At 39.0% G+C, this 10,216-nt stretch overlaps 1 protein-coding gene across 6 annotated transcripts in view; it reads left to right on the plus strand.

Annotated features, from left to right (window-relative positions):
• The window catches only part of TMEM200A (transmembrane protein 200A), a 79,607-nt gene that overhangs the window by 34,584 nt on the left and 34,807 nt on the right, over nt 1–10,216 (plus strand). For 4 of the 6 annotated variants that reach the window (XR_006338010.1, XR_006338011.1, XM_043888427.1 and 1 more), the window contains exon 2: nt 1,976–2,066. The exons of 1 other annotated variant lie outside the window; for it this stretch is intronic. The gene's annotated coding sequence lies outside the window, so the exon portion shown is untranslated. Of the gene's footprint in view, nt 1–1,975; nt 2,067–8,341; nt 8,819–10,216 lie in introns of those variants that run through there. One more of the 6 variants, XR_006338012.1, reaches the window with a different exon arrangement.

The raw sequence follows: 10,216 nt of genomic DNA on the forward strand, positions 1-10,216 counted from the left end.
TTATTTTCATCTGCTAATCCCATACCCCAACTCCATCATCCTCCTGTACCCCATTGGAAACCACAAATCTGTTTTCTAGGTCTATGAGTCTGTTTCTATTTTGTAAATAAGCTCATTTGTGTTGAAGTTTAGATTCCACATATAAGTGATATCACATGGTGTCTTTTTCTTTCTGACTTACTTCATTTAGTATGATAAGTCTCTAGGTCCATAAATGTTGCTGCAGATGTCATTTTCTTTTTATGTTTTATGGCTGAGTAGTTTTTTATTGTATATATGTACCACATCTTCTTTAACCATTCATCTCTTGATGGATATTTAAGTTGTTTCCATGTCTTAGCTGCATTATTTATATATTTTTGTTTGCTTAGAATTTTATTGGAATTTTGAGAAAATCCTCAGACATTTTGGATTTTTATCAGTTCTTTTAAATTAATAATATTCTAAATTGATGTGATAAAAGTAATAAAAATTCAAATTTCCCAAGAGGAAATGAGGGGGCTGTCTTTGTGGTTGTTGTTGGTGGTGGTTTTGTGAGAATAATACTCAACTTTTCTCTTTAAAAAATCATATAATTTAGGAAAGTTCAGTTCAGTTCTGTCACTCAGTCATGTCTGACTCTTTGCGACCCCACGAACTTCAGCATGCCAGGCTTCCCTGTCCTTCACCAACTCCTGGAGCCTACTTAACTCATGTCTGTCGCATCAGTGATGCCATCCAACCATCTCATCCTCTGTTGTCCCCTTCTCCTCCTGCCCTCAATCTTTCCCAGCATCAGGGTCTTTTCCAATGAGTCAGCTCTCCGCATCAGGTGGCCAAAGTATTGGAGTTTCAGCTTCAACATCAGTCCTTCCAATGAATATTCAGGACTGATTTCCTTTAGGATTGGCAGGATGGATCTCCTTGCAGTCCAAGGGACTTTCAAGAGTCTTCTCCAACACCACAGTTCAAAAGCACTCAGTTTTCTTTATAATCCCACTGTCACATCCATACATGACTACTGGAAAAACCATTCAATTCAGTTCAGTAGAGTCACTCAGTTGTGTCCAACTCTGCGATCCCATGAACTGCAGCACGCCAGGCCTCCCTGTCCATCACCAACTCCTGGAGTCCACCCAAACCCATGTCCATTGAGTCAGTGATGCCATCTAACCATCTCATCCTCTGTCATCCCCTTCTCTTCCTGCCCTCAATCTTTCCCAGCATCAGGGTCTTTTCCAATGAGTCAGCTCTTCACATCAGGTTGCCAAAGTACTAGAGTTTTAGCTTCAGCATCAGTCCTTCCAATGAACACCCAGGACTGATCTCCTTTAGGATGGACTGGTTGGATCTTCTTGCAGTCCAAAGGACTCTCAAGAGTCTTCTCCAGCACCACAGTTCAAAAGCATCAATTCTTCGGTGCTCTGCTTTCTTTATATTCCAACTCTCACATCCATACATGACCACTGGAAAAACCATAGCCTTGTTTTTGGATGTTTGTTGGCAAAGTAATGTCTCTGCTTTTTAATATGCTGTCTAGGTTGGTCATAGCTTTTCTTCCAAGGAGCAAGTGTCTTTTAATTTCATGGCTGCAGCCACCATCTGCAGTGATTTTGGAGCCCCCTAAAATAAAGTCTCTCACTGTTTCCATTGTCTCCCCATCTATTTGCCATAGAGTGATGGGACCAGATGCCATGATCTTAGTTTTCTGAATGTTGAGCTTTAAGCCAACTTTTTCACTCTCCTCTTGCACTTTCCTCAAGAGGCCCTTTAGTTCTTCTTCACTTTCCACCATAAGGGTGGTGTCATCTGCATGTCTGATGTTACTGATATTTCTCCCAGCAATGTTTTCTCTTTAAAAAATCGTATAATTTAGGAAAGTATAAAGAAATAAATACTCACCAGTGCACCCCTCATCTTCCAAATGTGCCATGGCTTAATTCCATATTATTTCGGCCACTGACAGCCTTGCCTGCATCTCTTTTTCTGTCTCTAGGTGCAGCTGCACCAGGTAAATCATTTGGGAAAAACTCATGGACGGGACCCCTGTCGACTTCCTCATGCTGATGATCCCTCCATGCTGAGAGGTATCTGACATGTGACTGAATTAGTGATCACTAATTACTTATTTGAATTCTGTTGATAAATGTAACAGAACATTCACAATGATTAGTTTTTGGTGATAGTAGATCACAGATTTCCTATCTCCTTGTTCAGACAGAATGTATGACCAAAAAAGGTATCACTTTCATACCAAGCAAGTTCTAGATTATGTTGAATAGTGGAATATTCTTCATTATTGTTATTATTTTGATAAATGGTCTCCAGACATAGTTCTCTCTCTCTTTTTTTAATTCGAAGACTTTTTTTTCCTGCTAATTTACACTGGTGATCACTTATATGATTAGTGTTATTGGAAGAAGCAAATGTATGTTTAATATTACAGACTTTTGAAGGAAAAATGTATAATCTTTGATAGCTCATATTTGAACTGCAAAAGCATGGATCATGTTATGGTTTTTCAGTGAATCATTCTTATAAAAGAAACTTTGAAGAATTGCTCTACTCACTTAAATCCACTATGGCAGCCATTTGTTTTGATTTCTTCATACCATTTACTTTCCATTAGCTGATTTTGTCTCATGGTAGAAGAGTCATTCTAAGGGGGAGAAAGGATGTGCACTCACATTCACGTGAACGGTCACTCACCTATGACAACTGGCTTGCTCAGGGCTGCTGGAGACAACACCGCCGCTTTGCAAATCACTGCCCTTACACAGTTGTGGTTTGCAGCCTGGAGCTTGCTTGCAGCACTGCCTGGAGGTCCTCTTGGGGGTCTCTTCTCCTGTCCATGTGCTGGCTCACACCATCCTCCTCAGGTGTCCTCGCCTCCTGTTTCCTGGTCCAGATGACAAAGCTGCAATGCTTACCACCTCACTGTACCACAGCCTTTCCACATATTGAACAGACATATGAAATTGTCAATGTTGGACTGGTTTTGACTTGCAAAATCAGCAGTCGCCTCTGTTTCAAGCCACCGCCTGCTTGTTTTCATGTTTTCATACTTCTACCATTCCCTGACTTCTGGGAATAGTTGACCCTCCCCTGAAAGGTTCATTCGTCCATCTCAGGAACTCATAAACTATTTCTCTTCTGGGATCCACGTCCACCTCCATCGGTTATCCTTTTCTTTTCATAGCTTCCATTTCTAACATTCACCTTGGCTCCTTTCATTAACATATAACTTAACCAAGTAATTTCTGTCTTTATATTTGATTTTTAAAACTATAGACAACATTCCACATGTATAAACAAGAAATATAAAATGTGTGTGCAGTGTAAAGAATAGTTGTATAACAAACACAATTACTTTAGCTTAAAACTAGATCCTTTCTGATACTTCTGAAGTTAGGTTCTCTGATCACTCTTCCTTTTCTCCTCCAAACAATATCCTGAATTTTATTTTCCCCTTTTTCTTTATAGTTTAATCACATATGTATGTCTCTTTAAAAATCTTTTGTAATAATCTCACATGCTATTTAATATAAATGCTACTGGAGAAGGAAATGGCAACCCACTCCAGTATTCTTGCATGGGAAATCCCCGTGGACAGAGGAGCCTAGTGGGCTACATTCCATGGGGTTGCAAAAGAGTCAGACATGACTTAGAGACTAAACAACAAGAAGTATATTCTACAAGAAATCCTTAAATAAAATATAGAGTCTTTAAAAAATATAAATGCAATGATAATATTTCTGAAGCCAGGCTTTTCACTCACATTTGTGAGATTAATCTACATTAACACGTAGTTTTCTCTCATCTGATTTCCATTTTCCAGGTGCTCTGTTAGAGACTCATACCTGATCATTGTTGTTCAGTCACCAGGTTGTGTCTGACTCTTCATGACCCCATGGACTGCAGCATGCCAGGCTTCCCTGTCCCTCACCATCCTCCAGAGTTTGCCCAAGTTCATGTCCTTTGAATCGACGATGCCATCTAACCATTTCATCCTCTGTCACCCTCTCCTTCTGCCTTCAGTCTTTCCCAGCATCAGGGTCTTTTTCAGTGAGTCAACTGTTCATATCAGGTGGCCAAAATATTAGAGCTTCAGCTTTAGCATCAATCCTTCCAAAGAGTATCAGGGTTGATTTCCTTTAGGATTCACTGGTTTCATCTCCTTGCTTTCAAAGGGACCCTTAAGAGTCTTCTCCAGCAACACAGTTCAAAAGCATCAATTCTGCAGCCCTCTGCCTTCATTATTGTCCAACTCTCACATCCGTACATGACCACCAATAGAGCTATACCTGATGGGTGTCCTGAATTCCAAACAAAGTAACTTCTCACTTTTTATTCCCTGACTTTAGCTTATTTTGTTTCACTTTGTCAGTTTTGTTGCCAGAAAGAAAACTCTTCTGTCTTAAACAGAAAGGCAATACCCTCTGCTTAATTGTGTCTTTATTTCTCACTGCTGTCCTTTCTCTTTTCCTTCAAGACTAAAATCTTAGAATAGTTCACACTTATTGTCTCTATATCTTGGCATCCCAGCCAGGCTTCATTTGACCTCTTGATAGTTGGCTTCTCCACACTTATTTTTCTTTAATCTTTGTGACAAAGCTCATGACAGCCTCTCTTTTTTTCTCCCTTTTTCTACTTTATGTTAAATGTAAACCTCCAAGAGTATATAATCAGATTTTCTTGGTTTGAGCACACTGTACCTGATTTTAATAATCATTCCTTTTATTTTCATATTGATGGCCTAAAGACTCCCTTACATAATGTAAAAGGCTCCTGGAATTATAATTATTCTCTTAAAGTCTCATATTAAGACAGTGTGGGTGAGGTGGTAAGAGGAAGAGAAACAACTTTGCATCAGAAAGTGCTTAAACATATTTTAAGTACCTTCTGAATAATAGTGATAGAAGTAAAATTGGAAAAAATTCTAATGGAATATTTTCTTTTATCCAGGAATTCAGTTCACTTTGGAATGTGACAGTTATCAAGACTGAAATATCACAGGTGTTTGGCAGCAGGATTAATAGCTTCTTCTCATTTAGACCAGGAGATTACTAGTAGGATTATTGTGCTTAAGACATATATTTTGTCTGCATTTGCAAAGTTTAGCAAAGATTATTAAAATAATGATCTAGGTAAATCAAAACCAAGAACTTTGTTGCCTAAATTACTGATATCTCTATTCAAATAATTATCTCAATAATTTAACATTGATTATACCTTTATACCTATGTACATGAAGATACTCAATTTGATCAATATCATGGGGCTGCATGGAGAAGGAAATGGCAACCCACTCCAGTATTCTTGCTGGGGAAATCCCATGGACAGAGGAGCCTGGCATGCTACAGTCCATGGGGCTGTAGAAGTCAGACAAGATTTAGCAACTGAACCACCAACCACCATGAGGCTGCAAGCAAGTGATGAATAGTAGAGATAGCCCTCAAGTTGCTGCCAATCTAGAGGAGAAAAAAAAAATCAAAGTAGAGAAATAATTTATATTGCAGATCAGCCTACAAATGGCATTTACAAAACAGAAAAGGTATATAAAGATTCATGTGAAAAGGGAACTTGACTCTCACAAACTGTATGACAATTTTCTTTTGGAGCAGATTTAAGAGACTATATCTCAAACCTGATTTATGAAACTCCTTTTATTTTTATATAGCAACTGTATTGATGGGTTATTTGCATATCATCTGTATTCTAACACATGATAAATTTATTTCATTCATCAAACTTGTGTTGTTACTAAACTATCTTCCACTACAAAAAGCAGGCACACAAAGCTTGATAAGATGTAGTTGAGAAGTTTAGGGTATAGTAAGGAGGTAGATATGGACCATGGGGTGAGGGAAGGAAGCATTAGAAATTTGAGATTAACAGATGCAAAATATTATATGTAGGATGAATGAGCAACAAGGTCCTACTGTGTAGCACAGGGAGCTATATTCAGTATTCTGTGATAAGCCGTAACAATGGGCTTCCTTGGAAGCTCAGCTGGTAAAGAATTCACCTGCAATGTGGGAGACCTGGATTTGATCCTTGGGTTGGGAAGATCCCCTGGAGGAGGACATGGCAACCCATTCCAGTATTCTTGCCTGGAGAATCCCCACGGACAGAGGAGCCTGGTGGGCTACAGTTCACGAGGTAGCAAAACATCACACGTGGTTGAAGCAGCTTAGCACAGCATAGCATAAAGCATAATAAAAGAGAATATGGAGAAGAATTTATATATATATATGTGTATAACTGAGTCACTTTTGTGTGCAGCAGAAATGAAATACAACCTTGCAGATCAGCTATGATTCAATAAAATTAAAAAAAAAAAAAAGAAAGAAACAGTATTCTCAGTACAATATAACAAGCGCTCCAATGTGTACAGTACTGTAGTGGTCTGATGGAGAGAGGCAGTCAGGAGCTCTGACTGATTAGAGCTCTGATTAGACAGGAGCTCTGTCTGCACAGGCTTCCAGACCCAGTGGGACTCTTGGAGGATGAGTAGAAATTTAGCAGAGGGACACAGAAAAATGTGTGTTCCAGGCTTTCTGCCCAGGTGGATATTTTTCAAGCATTTTTCTCCAGCTATGCATGGGACTGCAAAAGTCTATGACAGACCTCTTCTGAGACCCTGTGATTCATTCTAGCATTGCCTCTGTCTCCATCCTCCATCCTCTGATCCCAGCCTCCTATTTTTTTTTTTTTTTTGTCTACTTTCCCTGAATTCTGACTCTAGGCTCTGAACGGTCCAGTATGCATTTGTCAGGTGTTGCAGTTTGGATAAGGCTAGGGAACCAGACACAACAGGAAAGAGAGGAGCCTGAGAAGAGTCAGAGAAGCAAAATGGGCACATGGCGCGTGGGGCGCAGGAGTGAATGTCTGACCAGGGCATAGGTGGGACGCTTATGGAGAAGAGGTGGGAATGGAGTTGGCCAGAGAAAGCAGGGTCCAGAACCCAAAGCAACATATGTGCTTTGCCGAGGAGTTTGGACATGATCATGTTCAAAATGAGAAAACCCTGAAAGGCTTTTTCCAAGTAGCAGAATGACATGAAAGGCTTGTGTAGTAAGTAGATGTGTACTGTTTAGCTAGTTTTACTGTTTCTGCGTTGAAGCCGTTGATGAGGTTCCTGTTCTGACCTGCTTTCAGGAGGGAACTGCCTTGGGAGGATTAATAGTTGGCCAGCAGCCTGCAGGTGCCATATCTTCTGGTTTGCCACTGCATGCCCACAGGGCTTCGGGGTGATAACTGAGTGTGGCAAGGGGCTGGGGCCAGGCCGATTCTGCCCAGAGGGGACTCATTCTAGTGAGCAGTACGCTTGAGGCGAAGATGAGCCGAACACATGAGTCTCCTCCTGTTCAATCCTTCTTTCTTTTCACGGGTGCCAAGGGTTTATGGTGGTCTATGGGTTCCTCTCTCTTCCTGAACCATCCAGCTTTATCTGTCACAGGTATTTCTCCCAATAATCTCTTTTAGTTCTAATTCTGTCTTCACATTGGCCTTTCATAGAGTATGAACTGACATATGATGCCTCAAAGCCTATTTTTAAATTTTAGTATGTACCTTTAAGTGGTTGTTTACATTTTCACCCTCTGAACTAGCATGCTTTCTTTATATGAAATATGCTGTTTTATGAAGTCAGAGGTAATCTTAAATAAATTATCTCAGGACAGTTTGGACCCCTGGGCATGCCAAGCTTCTCTGCACAAGTTTATCATTACAACTACTTGGGATCTGACAGGCTTCTGGGGGACCAGGGCAGAACTGCCAGCCTTACTTAGTTCTACTTAATAATGTATTTCCCACATCCCATCATGGCAGGATTGGCTCAAGTTCAATGAGTTGATGGACAGGAAATGCTTCAGACAGAGGGAATTTTTTTTTTCTTGACTGTCATAAAGTATTTTGATATCTCATGACTAGCAGGTGGTTAGATAAAGGAGGAAGATAATTCAGCATCTTAAAAGCCTGTGACCTAGCATTTGGGAAGACAGGATTAATTACAGCAAATCACCGTGTGATTTTTGCGGCAGTGTTTCTCTCTGGAATATTGTGCCTTATGGATGAAGAACAATTCCTCTTTGTTTCTTTAATAAAAAATCACTTTAAGTAAAAACAGTGAATCATGTTCTTGAAGTAGATTGTGATCTTCAAACATGAGAAAAGCATGTAAGTTAACTTTTTTTTTTTTAAGAAGGTCTGTCATATTGCAGTTTATATAATATGACTAATGGCAAAACTGTGCACATATTTATTTAAAATAAAATGCTAGGCTGAGTATCAAGATTTTTGAAACTAAAATGAATTTGTTTAAGCTGTAGAATTGAGTGTTATTTAATCTCCTGGGCAGACTTTCAGGTGGCCTGTGATCAGAGTTCTCCTGTGAATTCTCTGTGAATGGAGGGTCCCTGTGGGGTCCAGGATTCAGGGAGGGACGGACGACCAACCTCACGGTTCTGGGTATGCTGCTTTGCCCTCATGTTATACATTAGGATCTCTTCAGTAAGTAACAACTAAAAGGCTGAGAGAGATTCAAATGGATTCAGAATCTGTGAAATGATAAAATGTTAAATATCTTTAGCATTAACTTTTACATTAAAGATATATATCTGTCAAGTCCTAATGATATAACTGTAATTGTGGGCATTTTCTAGTAAGTTTTCATTTAAAGAGAATAGATAGTAGTTGCTGAAATGTGAAAAGAACCATGTGACAAAAGATCTCCTATTTCTTTGAATTTGTTTAATAGTACTAGGAAGTCTATTTGGTAGAAGGATTTCATTTGATGTAATTTTATAATATTAAGACCCATGCGCAATTGAGATATTGCTCCTGTTCGTGTGACACATTCCTTGTTTAAACAAAGCTAAATTATTATCAACGAACATGACAAGAGTGATTATTTTAAAAACCCAAGTGAAATACTAATGAACTCATGTCTTAGTTCTGATAAGATTGAATTGGGGTGGGTGTGACCTTCTTATTCAATTAGTAATAGGTTATCAGTGTTGTCGTTGCTCTATAGAATCCATAGTGGATTGTAGACTTGGCTACTGTTGGTAGGCTGCATTTGTCAAGTGGAAGTTTTAGAAGAGTCAAAATGGCACCTCTCATTGACACTCTTAGAGATTTGTTTTAAACTAGTAATTGACCATGTTGGGATAAGTGGATAAGGCAATAAGGCAAATCAGTGCCATTTTGGGAAGTGTTTATTTATTTATTTTTTTAATCTTATGCTTACAGAATTTTTGCAAGTATAGTACAAAGAACATTTTTTCCTAAATCACTTGAAAATATTCAATAACTTGTTGGCATGATACCCTCACCTTCAAGGACTCTAATGTGCATTTTTTACAAAGACATTTTCTACATAACTTACACTAGAACCACTGAATTCAAAATTTTCACATCGGTACATTACCACCATCTAATTTTCAGGCTTTACTCAAGTGTTGCCAGTTATCTCAGTAAAGTAAAGGATCCGGTCCAGAATCATGTGTTGGATTCAGTGGTCATGTCTCTTTGGTCTCCTTCAATCTGGAATGCTTCTTTAGTCTTTCCCAGACTTTCATGATCTTGAAAGGCCAGTTATTGTAGGATGTCTTTTAGTGTGGGTTTGTCTGATGCTTCTTTGTTAGATTCAGGTTTGGTGGAAATATCAAAGAAGCAGTTTTGGGGGTGGAAAATAACTTCTTTACCATCTTTAGTTCAGTGTTTGGAGGCCTTTGAAATAAATTGACAAAAGACAGATTAGAAGAGGAAAGAAAAACGAATTTAATGCACATATGCACAGGAGTTCAGAAAGAAATATGGCTCAAAGAAGCAGTTAGGATTTGGGGCTTTTATACCATCTTAATAGGGAATGGGGAGGGCCAGAGGGACACTTCTGGGAGAACAAATAACTTCCTAGAAGGGGAGTAGAAAGAAAGAGCACTTAAGGAAAAATGACTTTTTGAAAGATAAGTGGACCTTAGGAGAATATATGAGATATATAATAGTTTTGTGACTGTTTGGTTGTAATACCAACTTCTTCTGAAAGAGAAGATTGGAGTTGTTCCCAGGGATGGGATTTATGACAATTGAAATTTTTTAGTTCTTTTGAGAGACTCTGCTTTTAGGCAGATAAGGAATTTCAGGAACTCAAATGGCCTTCACTTAAAATCATTTTTACTCCACAGTGGCTTATTCTGGGTACCTTCCTGGCACTGTATTCTCATTGTGTCAT

Source organism: Cervus elaphus, chromosome 26 (genome assembly GCF_910594005.1).
Source record: "Cervus elaphus chromosome 26, mCerEla1.1, whole genome shotgun sequence".
Taxonomy (NCBI): domain Eukaryota; kingdom Metazoa; phylum Chordata; class Mammalia; order Artiodactyla; family Cervidae; genus Cervus; species Cervus elaphus.